This window comes from Diuraphis noxia, unplaced genomic scaffold, assembly GCF_037042655.1.
Source record: "Diuraphis noxia isolate RWA-SAM2 unplaced genomic scaffold, SU_Dnox_SAM2 contig0002, whole genome shotgun sequence".
In the NCBI taxonomy this organism is placed as follows: domain Eukaryota; kingdom Metazoa; phylum Arthropoda; class Insecta; order Hemiptera; family Aphididae; genus Diuraphis; species Diuraphis noxia.
This window is the reverse complement of record NW_028301712.1, coordinates 72843236-72856814: the sequence shown is the minus strand read 5'-3', so window position 1 is coordinate 72856814 and position 13579 is coordinate 72843236. Positions and strand designations below refer to the sequence as shown.

The 13579-nt window shown below is 33.4% G+C and overlaps 1 long non-coding RNA gene across 5 annotated transcripts in view; it reads left to right on the top strand.

Moving 5' to 3' along the window:
* Positions 1 to 13542, top strand: part of LOC107166289 (uncharacterized) — a 90521-nt gene extending 76979 nt beyond the window's left edge. The window contains exons 4-5 of one of the 5 annotated variants that reach the window (XR_016190185.1): positions 4632 to 10250; positions 10343 to 13542. This is a non-coding gene — a long non-coding RNA (uncharacterized LOC107166289). Of the gene's footprint in view, positions 1 to 3610; positions 3790 to 4631; positions 10251 to 10342 lie in introns of those variants that run through there. The other 4 variants (XR_001506119.2, XR_016190187.1, XR_016190186.1 and 1 more) reach the window with 4 other exon arrangements.
* Positions 13543 to 13579: the final 37 nt, after the last annotated feature.

The following is a 13579-nucleotide window of genomic DNA, read 5'->3' as shown; positions in this document are numbered from 1 at the left end:
TATAACAAAATAAAAATTACATTAAATCTTTTTACGATATATAATGTATGATAGATTACTAAGACTAAATATTACATAGTCGTAAAATATAATAAGTAAATACCGTTTTGTTTTTTTTTTCTTTCATTAAGATGTAAGAGCGTCTATATTGAATTATTTTTAATAATATGTCAGGACAAATAATATTACACGAATTGATTTAAAGAAAATTCCGATTTAGAAAATCATAACACTTTAAATCATTAAATCTGACTATACTTGTACTACTTATTTCATCAAGAATTTTTCATTATTACGTAGTAGTTTTTTTTTCTTACAATTATTTATTGCAATTGCATAAAATATTATGGCTTGTACAATACAATAATAATGATATAAGGTAAAATTATTATTATTATTATTATTATTATTATTAATATCGACATACTGAGGCGCGGCGGTGCAGCGTTGAAACGAAGTTTGTGAGAGTGGATTGTTCATCAAGTCGGAATACTGTTTTAACGCGTTTTGACTACTTGGGCCGACCTCGTCGCTTTCGCAAGTTCGATGATCGCAACTTGAAGTTTGCGTGCAAGGCGAGAGCTTTGAAAATATGCACGTGGTGGTTGATTCTGAAATCTTCGATAAGAAACTTTGCACCGAGGTTTATGCGAAGCAGATAGGTCACATATATAATAATATAAGTAGATCGCAGGGGCACCTAGCCGTGGAGGGAGGGGGTTGTGGTTATGAAACTTTGACTAAACCGGTAACTAAATACATACATACATATATGTTTAATGTTTATATATATAAATGTACCTACATGGGACTCGAGCGCGTTCGTGAGAACATTTTACTACTTTAGTTTTTACCGCATCCACCCACGCGATACACTTACCGGCTACCTGCATACACTTGTGCTGCAGATGTAGTGCTCAATTTTGTTAGAAAAATACATATCAGTCGAGAGGGGCAAGGACCTTTATACTCTTTTATCGAATTGTTAAATATTGTACCTATACCTATACAATATTGTTGACAACAACAAAGTTGTAATAAGTAATGATGATATTAAATTTTGACGTTTTCAAAAAAAAATTCTATTCAAAGAATTTAAATATACCCATTACGATTTTTTTATGTTCGCCATGATACTTCGTATTATGGAAGCGTTAAAAAGTGTAAAACGGGCTATTATACGTGCATTTACCTATATCAAATGTATAAGTAATAAAAAAAAAATGAATACTTCGACACAAGTAAGGCGTTAGATTGTACAATATTACATAATTTGATCTAACATAATATACGTTTATCGTATACCGAAGAACTACAAGTAATATTATTTAAGTTTAAATCCGTTTAAAGAAATATTTTTTACGGTAAACCACAACAGGTGCATTATGCATTATAAATGCATGATATTATTATGACGTGGTAGTTGGGGTAGTTATGTTATCGTTCTTAACGATATTGATTATAGAATATACTTATTTTTTCATACTCTTTTTCGAAGCCAAACAGCTCAGATTAAACGCGCCTGTGCAACAAATTATAAAACACTGCGGCAAACATAATATATATTATACAACATTTTAATAGGGTTAACGAACGGGCATTGACGTGCTCATATCATAATAATATTTTATTTTAGTACTAGCTGTCCGATAAACGATTTTTCAGTCATCCCAAGTCAATTTGAACGTACAAACATGAATAAATTATTGTCTGTTGGGTGATACACTCATTGCTGTATACACACATGCAGGTGGCAATGACTACGGCTAAAGGATTGACTTTTTAAATTGTAGTAATCCCTATTGATACTTTCAAATTGTTTTTCAATAAAAAAATAAAAAATGTACAATTTAAAATTATTATTTAGTTATTATAGTACACATAAATAATATAAATATAGGTTTTTTTTTTCAGTAAGTTACTGTAGTGCAAAATATTATTATTATCAATTTTTTATGAACGGGAAAATGCTTTAACTTCACCAAACATTAACTATTATTATCATTATTAGGTATTATAATACTACTATTCTACTCGCTGGTGATTAGCAGGCAGCAGAAGATATAATATAATTAATATTACACTATGATGCACTCTGTTACACAACGTTGTTTTACGCAATTATGAAAAAAAAAAAAACGCCGAAAGGCACTACATTCAAGATGATGTATACAAAACTATGTTCCTAATTTAATATCTGTGTGTGTGTGTGTGTGTGTGTGTGTGTGTGTGTGTGTGTGTGTGTGTGTGTGTGTGTGTGTGTGTGTGTGTGTGTGTGTGTGTGTGTGTGTGCGTGTGTGCTTGGGTCAGTCGTTTCTCGGGGCACAGTGCAGTGATTGTATATGAATATACTACACACTTTTCTTCACGCGTCCTCACGCGTCTACTCATCTACCTAATAGCATTACGTCCGTACGGCGAGAGGATTTTGTATTCTTTTATACATTTTAATTACGGTTGGGTGAAAAAAAAACTTACAAATTACAAAACGAAAAACTGCAGCAGCACCGGTAAATGAAGCTTTCAAACTCTCTCTCATGCCAGCTAGCTCTCTCGCACACGCACTCACTACCCGCAAATCCCCATCACGAACAGCTCTAATTACCACCGGGCCGTGAAAAAAGATTTAACGCGACGACCAAACAACACTGTGTATGTATATACATATACATATACATCGAGATATATACAGTGAGTTTTATCAAAGTCCGTTAATTAATTAGCGACGAAAGTGGCTGACGGGTGGCGTCGGTGGCAGAGGGTTTCAGCATGGATGTATATATGTATATACATTATATAATATTATAGTGTACAAGAGTGGACGGGAGAGGAAACACCTCACTTTTCTTTTACGTCTGTCCGGTCGACGCACAAGGCACACACACACTCACTTGTTCTCGACGTATTATACATATATACCATGTATTGATATAATGTATAAATATAGTATAAATATTTATAATATATATGAGATGTTTGCAGCAGAAATCGTACGTGAACGAGGTCTTCCAACCCCTTTCCCCCTCCTCACCAACACCAATGTCAGTCACTCTCGTCACCACACCGTCACGACTATCGCCACAACGCTTATAATTTAAATTTGCGTTCACGTGCTTGCTATATAGATATAGCTAGGTACACACCCGTAGTCGTCTTAAGTTCGCGCGCGTGTGACGCGATCAAGGGGAAATTATGATAATAGATTCGGTAAACAAGAACAAATCCACTCAGCGCGCCTTTACCGAGCGGGGGCGGGGGATAGAGGCACGTAAGCTTGGAGTGAGACGATGCGAGTGGTTAAGGGGAGGGGGGTAAATCCCTTGGTCATTAGACGGGTGTATCGGTGGATGACGGCGACGTTTTAAGTTGCCCGGGGCCCAGCGCCAACAACATTCGCCTTGACATAACCGTCACTTTATATGCTAATTCGTCATTAATCCGCAATCTAAAGCGGTGGAAGGGTAGTTTCTTCCTTACCACCCCTCTATCGGCCAGCCAGCTGGCCCGGAGTTCTCTGCAGCGCGTCGCCGCTCGTCCACCATTCCTACACACACACACACACACACGCACACACATACATTATACATATTATTATTATATTGTATTGCAGTGTGTACACGAGAAATTCTTCTTAAAACCCACGACGTGGCGAAATACAACACGTCAAGAGATAATATTGCTACAGCGAGATGTTGTCGTCGTCGTCGTCGTATAATATCATTAGTCCATCTCACGTGCTCGTCAACAGCGTTATAATATATGCACACGTATTATGCGTACGCGTTATGAGTAAGGCCTGAATATTTAAATTATCCTAAAACTACTATCGAAGAACACTTTAACGATGCCCGTAGAAAATTGCCCACAATTTTTCGATATGGACACCCAAGCCAGAGTATATCGATTATGTTTGACCTTGTGCATTTCTAACCACTTCAGCTTTATCATAACAGATAACGAAAATGTAATACTGAGCATGCACATAATAAATTAACACTGCAGGTAATACCTACACTCGATGTAAATGCAATCGTGACTTAGGTAACCGTAAAAAAAATATATACTAGTTAAAAATATCAGTGCGTTTTTATGGAATTAAAAAAAAAAAACATTTGGTGAATCTTATATGTATTAATAATAGCTGAACAAATCAAAATTTAAATTAAACTAATATCTGCACTTATCAACGAAATTTTACCATTATTGTTTTTGGAATTGGACGGTGACATCTAAAACTGCAAACACAAATTTCCGACAAAACGCTGAATTTGGAATTTATTTAGAACCTATATTAAGATAGTTTTATCAATAAAAAAATATTTGTGTTTGGGAATTAAAAACTTTAAAACTGTTAAAATGTGTTTCGATTGTTTCAAATAATATATTTATACAAATTCACCATAGCTGCAATCTAGATAAACTCTAATAATTAATCCACAGCATAACGTCTTAAACACCCTTTAGAAGTATAATGATTATCAAATTTCAATAGATATATTATATTTACGACTATGTTTATTTATATTAATCTGTACAACTGATATGGACGCATTGGCCTATATTATTATCAATAGAAATGTTTATAAAGAATATTTTAACGTATTTTTTTTTTTTATTATTATTATTTTCAGTTGAAGTAATTAACGATACTGGTGAATATAGAATAGTACATTCTGAACGGAAAAATGGGTTGAATGTTAAAACACTGCAATAGATGGTTCAGTGAGATCCAAAAATGAACTACAAAACGAGACGTATCATTGTCAACAGCTTATATTGATATCATTCGATCGCGATACTTTTGAAGTATGATTTTGTGAAAATTGCGGTGCAGATTTTTTTTTTTAGGTTTACCTAACCTCGATACAATAATGGTTTGATAAAATATTAAATTTTTCGTTTACTTGTTTCAGACACGAAAGCGAAGCCTAACGGCTGTTTGATATACAAATATCACTTAACTGTATCTGCACGATAACGAACGCAGCGAGGTTAGCTTGACATAATATTCAGTTGAATTTTATATGCATAGGCAGCGTGCTACCGATGGTCGTCGTATACGAACGGCCATTTTGCGCCCGAACGTGACCATCGGGCAGCTGAAATGACCCCGGAAGTGCTCGGCCGGCCCTCATAATCCTGTTCCCAACTACTGCTGTCGGTACCGTGTACAATGTAATAATAATAATAATATAATAAATCGCTGCGTGCGGTGGGGTCGTCGGTGTTTTCATTGACCCTTGTAGTCATCTGTGCAAGGGGTAGGGGTGTTGCGCGCGCCGCGAGGGACCGACCCCTGCAGGAACTACAATACATACAATCGCTGACCAAAACACGTTGTCCCCGTTTGACCCGTTGCCGTGGATTTCCGTCAATAAACAAAAAATAAAACCAGTCCTCCGCCCGCCAACCCAAACACACCCCAGCACATAGCTAGCAGCCTACTACGCGCGTACCTATATACGAGTAACAATCGTATTATACGGCAGTTACATAGGGATCCCCCGTGTAGACATGTGCGTCGATATTGGCGTGTATAATATGCGCTCGATATTTCTGTGTCGATCTACCGAGTCGAATGGAGCCGGTACAAAAAAATCATATTACAAATCGATTTGATTCGAATGTAGGTACTATTATAGATATAGGCATATTATAATTTGATGGTTTCGGGTACTGATATTTTCGACCGACGACGGGCTGACTAATACAAACGTGTTTATTATTAAACATGACTTGTGTTAAACACGCGCCATAAAAACCATGGAATCGGCAAAATGTAACGAATGCAGCCGAACAATAATTTAATACCTTTATGGTGTACTAACCATTCATTTTAACTAGCAATAAAATGATAACTGTTATTTTTGTTATTATTCAATATGTTTTCCTCTCCTCACGATCATATTATCCTCGATCGTTCAGATTTTTATATTGCATTCACGACATCAGTATTTGTTAATAAAGTTATTACAGTCTAACTCCCTATAAAATCGACTCTAGCTAAAGCTGCAGAACAACATCGAATCACGCATTGCCACGCTGTCTACGATGAGAAATAATAATATATGTGTTACAATTTTATTTTACCGACTACATGAAATTTCTATTTTTTGGTAAATAAGTGTACGTCTCTTTATTTCATTAGATTAATACATATACGTAATAAGGCTATATTATCCGTTTTATCTAGAATAATTTTATTACTGGCCTAAAAACATTCTACAAATTATTTAATACTGGTTTGACGTGTAAAGAGTATTCTTTTATTGGGTAAATGTAATTAAATAACTATCGAAAAGTTTTGTATGATTAAAAATATGGTGTACACTACCTGTTTAATATAAAAATATAAACTATTTTTATTTTTTTATAATGGCACTTCATCAAAAATATTGTAATGTAAGTTCAAAAAAAAAAAAAAAAATACTCTTTATAACTTCATATTTATATATTAATTAGATATTTTCTTTATAAATTACCTAATAATATCATGAATTAATGCACCGCGTGCAGTACAAAACCATGTCACGATACGACCATAGCCGTAACCACACGTGATTTAGATATACACAAATAATACGAGCAGGCGATTTTCGGTACCCTCTCAGCGTGTATAATCGAGGTACAGAGCAGCTTCTTCACGTTATACTACATTTATTATGGTCCTTTATTGTATATAAGTCCATGCGATGATCCCTTTTGGTATATTCCAAGCGTGGGGGCAAATTTGATAGCCGGACGCCCGTGTTGACATAGCGATTGAATCCTCCTGCGAATGTCCCGCTCACCATCCATTCGACCTGCCACAGGTATTGCGTTGGTCTATCTTAGCACACACCCACACACTCACACGCATCGTTACGTGTAGGTATTCGCGTGCAAACAATACGTCGCCCTCTCCCAGTGTTTACTCATGGCTCCAGAAATTACGAAACCGGAAAGTCAAACAGTATTACTGATACAATACAGGTATATGTTATACACACACACACACACACACACACACACACACACACACACACACACACACACACACACACACACACACACACACACACACACACACACACACACACACACACACACACACACACACACACGTACAAATTACAATATTATATTATATATGTATATTGTATACACTACTAAAATCTCTATATCTGGTTATAAAGAAAACTAAATTATATAGAGGAGCTGTAGAAGAACTAATGGTTTTGAGAAGATAATTAAGTTATAAACAAAAATAAGCATTAATAATTACTTATTATGCAAAAAAAAAAAAACGCAAGACGTATAATGAACAAAATATTTTGAATAGATAACTAAAATTTAAGTTTTTTTTTTAAATTTGTAATCAATAAAAGTAATTTATAACGATGATACAACACTAAAATATAATATGAGTAGGTTAAAAAGGATATTGAAGTGGTACACTCATAGATACAGATGGCACCCGTAGATTTCCCTTATTGTTGTACGATATTTCATAGACAATTTGCGCGTAGTAGTGTTATTTGACAGTTTTAAACATTATAAATTGCAGATAATATGAATTCAAATTTTTCTCTACTGGTGTTATCGCATTAAATTTTTGTTTACTTAAACATTCGACTTCGTATAAAGTACAAAGCGTATTTTTGTTAAATTTTAAATTTTAAAGTTCGTTCAAAAATAATATATTTGATTTTGTTACTTTAGCAATCTGATTATTAGATTTTCGTTTAATATAACATTTGAGATCCATTAAAAAATATTAGGCTAATAACCTCACATAAGATCCAACAATAATATTACAACACAAGGGGTATACCTTAGAATCGAAATTTTTTCTTGAAGAGAAAAAAGATTTTATTCCCCTCAAAAAAATCGGGACTCCAGGGACCGGCGCTTCCACCAACTGTTACGTCTCCTCTCCACCTATCATCGCTTCGTACTACTTCTTAGATGTCGTTCTGTTTATATTTACGGAGACACGGCCTCGATGTGTGATATTATCACTAGGGATCAAGGTTATCTATTATCTTATGTGAAGCAAGTACTCAACGTATATATAATATATTATATATACGTATCTATTATTAAATATGAAATAATTATTATTATAATTACAATATTAAATATTATAATATATTATCGAACATCAAATATGAGTTACTAATAAATTATCATTGAGGGTTACCGATCGGGCAATGGTGTGTCGTGGGTTCCGATGTCTAGTGTGAGTTGAGCTGGTGGTCCGTTGGTCCTCTTCGGATCGATCGTTTTCAGCCCTTGACACTTTCACCATCAGCTCTTGATACTCAACAGTTCATTGCCACGACTAGGAGTCCCGATCGGTCATTAACTCGACCCGTGCTAAACTCTAGTCTGCATGCATAATATTATATTGTGCATTTCCACCACCATATTTGCATTACTAACACTCAGCATATTAGCCGTGCTCAACGTAGGGAGTAATGTACGATTTCGATGATGACAATCGTTACAGATGTTTCCTAATTCATCAGATTAACTCGATATCTATTTGGTCCGAAAGGAACCTGTACACACTACGAAACAGATTGCATACAAAGAACAAACGAAAAAAAATACTTTAGAGAAACAGCCCCAATCACTAGTAGTATATAGGACATAGGTACTCGTATTAATATAGGTTGGATTAAGTAAGTTCTGAAAAATAAAAAAAATTGTTTTTTTATAGGTACTCATAAAATAAGAGTCGCAAAAAGACGAAGAGAGATTAAAAAAATAGTTAGGAGTAGTATTTAAATTTATAGAAATAAATGGATAAATTACATGTACAGATAATTTAAAGAAGTTTTTTAGTACATAGTTACTGCTTTGGGTTTCATGAATGTGTATTGCGTAGTCTAACTTATTTTTTATATCGAAAGATAAAGTGTACCTAAATATTCAGATCGCAATAATTATTATTCAGAAAACATTGGTGATCAACTGATTTAATATATTAAGGCATCTATCACAAAATTAAATGCTAGTATATATAATTTATCATTAAATATGAAGATTAATTGGATCATAAAATGAAAATGTATTCAATATGCAACTTTGATTTTATAAAATTCAAGTACGAAAAACTTTTGCATATCAATTAAAAATTGGATGAATACTTATTTGCAGTTTCATTGTGTTTATTTACTGACCTCTATCATGCTTCAATCAGATGGGTCTGCTAAGATAATAGTTCAAAAGTACTACATACATATAATACAAAATTAATCTGAACGTAACCTAGTTGAGAAATAATTATAATATTTTATGGATCACGGACTACACCTAAACTATTAAAAGGCAGATCACTTGTTACACGAATGGAATTATACGTTAAACTAAAGTTATATAATATGAAATAAAAATAAAACTTTACTAAAATAAAAAACTGCAAAGGGTATGCCTAAGTTTGATGCAACTTACGCTTTAACAATCAGTTCATCTGTACCAATTGCATTAAATGTCACAAACAACAAATTATGTAATACATGCAATTTAATACCATAAATCATTTTCATGTTTAATATTTTATTATAAATACCTATTAATTTTTATTTAATATTGTTATACATTATCTAAATTATATACATATATATAATATGACGAAGATGTACGTTATAATGTTTAAGGATAAAACTTACAAAACTAATTTATTGTTTTTATTTATATTAGGCCCAGTGCGTGATGCTCTCGCCCTACCCCTTCCACAGTACTTATATTTATCGCGTACCATATCTTATAATAATGATACATAAGAATAAATTTGATCCTTGATTAGGTAGGTACGTATATTAAATTACTAATTAGTATAATATTATAATGTCAAATCAAAGTGATATTCCCATTTTAATTATTATTCTAACTTTAGATGTTAATTAATTTAACAATTCATGGTGGATAAATTCAACTTGTTCTTTATAGAACTTTATAAAATTATTTATTTGATTAAACAATACACAATCGTAAAGTATATCAATCTTGTTTGATTAACGAAGTCTAAAATTGTCAAGTAAATCAAGACGCTGTAGTACACAATAATATATATTATACTGTAGGTAGTTGTTCTCAAACTCGTGGCAAAATAAGAATGCCGTTGATATAATTGGAAATGTCAGGTTATTATATCCGTTATAAGTTTTAACGCACGTTGCGACTTTCCAGTGAAACACACAATTGCTCGTGACTCGTAAGAAATAAACCGTTAAAGCAGAATCAAGTTTCCGAATGGTATATAGGTACTATATAGTATATACTTTAATATTTAGTAGATAGAATTGATATGCTGATTATTTTGTGTAACGTAACATTTTTTTTTATTCATTTACAGTTAAAATATAATGCAACTTTGCGCACAGATTAAACACCTAAAATAATGCAAAAATAATTGATATGGAGTTTCAACAACGACGTACGAAAATGTAAAATTTTTTTATCGAGTTTTCGATGAAATAAAATTATGATGTTGAAAAAAGTTCATTTATTTAGGTTTTAATAGTTTTTCGTATATTTCAAACACAAATATCATACCTTGGTCACTTTTAATTGCGACAAGTTAGTGCCATTTTAGATAAATTTGATAAAACCAGAAATGGAACCATAAATCAATAATAATGTGTAATGTGTGTAGTGTTGACACTACTTTTAAAATTATCAAGTTTTAGTGTGAGAAAAAAAACAGAACAGTGATATTGAAAATTGCTAATCATATAAACATAAATAGTTTGTATATTTTTAAAAATCTTGACGTAAAAATCAAGTCAGGGTGCCACAGTACCGATTTTATACACCGAAACCTAAGTTTTGGTTTTCAACGAACCGAAAACCTAAGTATAAGATCATTACATAGACGCTCGACTGCTCGAGTAAATACATTATATTGTATAATACGTATTGTTGTATTTTATAATCTTAAAAGAGCTTTATATTAGATATATATATATATACTGCACCGTATACTTTGGTGGTGTACATGTAATATATTATATTATTGTACAAAGAACGAACAGCACCGAGCAATGTGGTGGTATGGGGTGGGGGTGTGCGAGTGAAATGAGACAAAGAGAAATAAACATGGCCGCCGGACGCTAACGATCCCTTAGGGTGTCTGTGGTCACCATAAATACGACCGGCCGACGCCCGCCCGCCCCCGCCACATTCGAGTATATATACACTGCAAAGTTTCGGGTCCGAGCGGGTGGGCGAGCGGACTTTGCCACCGGCTTTGCGTGTATATATTATTATATATAAATGTACACGAAATATGTATATATGCAAGTGCGTTCGCGTCCGGCTCGTGGATGCGGCCATTTTTAATTATCTTTTACTTTCATTTTCACTCTGCACACCCGCGACAGTCTGCCTGCACGCCGTACGCGTTCTCGTTCTCGTTGTTCACCACCCTCGTTCACAGGGCGCGAACACTCTCCACCCCCTCGACCCCTCCCCACATCACGCGTTTATATTGTAATAGGACATGGACTACTCGGGCGCTTTCACATTCGCACTTACAACGCGAAACCCGCGTATATATGCAGCAGGATAAACGCCAAGGGTGTTCGAGGTATGTATACACCCAATATAGGTACGCATCGAGCTGCTTTAAGTATATACACGAGGGTGTGAGATATAATAACACATAATACATAGCAAATATGCGTCGAAATCTCTTCGGTTTCGCAGGATATGTCTCCTATCACACACGGTCCGATTGTTATATTATATATATGCTTGCAGTACGCTCTCTCTCTCTCTCTCTCTATATATATATATATATATATATATATATATATATATACATAGATAGATAGACGAGTGAATATATATATATATAATATAATTCTTATATCCTTTCGGTTTTGTGGCGAGTGCGACGGGAAACACTTTTTCATCACTTCCCGGGCAAAAGTGCAGTTTCTACATTTTATACAACTCACAAACACATATATGATACAAGAGTGCGGTGTGCTGCAGACGACGACGGGCCCGTTGAAAAATGAACACCACCCGAAACCGATTAATCAAATGACGACGAGGGTGCGGGACCCACAAACTATTCGCTTGCACCACTCCTCTGCCGACGCGACCAGAAATCGTTTAGACACTATATGCGATCATTTATTCCGGATATAGTGTACCTACCTACGTATATGTTCATAAATATTATATATATATATATATTTGTTCATTCGCTATGTACCTACATACATATAGGTGCATAATGTATATGGTTTGTATGTGTGAGTGTGTGTATACATTTACCTACCCTATGCATTATAATAGCGGACAATAAATTATGATGTATTGTTTGCGTTATTGTTTCATATAATATTTTTTACAAACAGATTGTTATATCTTTCATAATAATATAGTATCATCTCGAATACGTTTAAGTAAATAATGATTAAACTGACCCTCGTTAAGTCAACACAATTCGGAAGTGCGCCAACAACGTCCAATATATGCACGACTACGAGCTTAATGATGTGTACTAAGGGATAATAATATTATCAAGCAAGAAAGTACTGCTGATGTTGCAGCACCGTACATTCAAATACAAGTTTATTGCCTATATTGGTGAAAATAAATTGTAAAAAAATTCAGTAACGTAACAACAATAATGCCCGCAACAAAGTACTAATACGTTTGTTGGACGAATTGATGTCTGTTTCTTCGGTTGTGCAGCTAATGAAAAAATTACTGTGGTCTCGAGAGAAAAATAACAATATTAAACTGTTGATAAACCTCATTAAAAGCGTTTTAAAATAAATCTCAACTCAGGATTAATGTTTTGACTAAAAAAATTAAAATATAATAAAAGAGGTGGAATTCGGTGATAGAAAAAAAACGTAATGAAGCAGTATTATTAATATTGTATGAAACAAGATATAAATATACAATCATAATTGTAGAACAATAAATATTTTAATTTACTAATAAACATAATAAGCATATTAAAAAAAAAAAAAAACACTTTCAAGGGACTCGTATTTTATTATATAAACGATATATTTATGACATAGTCATTAAAGTTGAAACGATGTATCGTCAAGCTAAAAAGGTGTATAAACTTTAATGTGACTGCCTATCTGTATATAGTTTAGTAGTTATCACTAATAAGTAAAGTTACTTAACATACCTTTATCTACATAATAATACTTTGTGTCTCAGAATGTTCTCACTTAGCTTTAATTCATTTTACGCTGTTCGTGAATTATATTCCCCCGTAAACTTTTCAAAAGTACTTCAATTCACTGACAAATTTAATCTATTTATGCCTGTTAAATGTTTAGATTATGTTGAATTACTTAAGCACTGCAGAGACTGATCTTGATTTATAAGTCGTAAAATGGTGCACTCTCGACAGCAGAAATATTTATCATTTTAAATATTGATTATCGATTATTGTAAATAAATTTAATTATACATAAATAACATGAACAAGTTCTTATTAAATTATTACTATCCCTACAATTCAATGCCGATTGACTTTTGTCATTTACATACGGTTATTTCAATATATACGATATTGATAGGTACTTTAGATCATTTGTAGTAAAAATATATT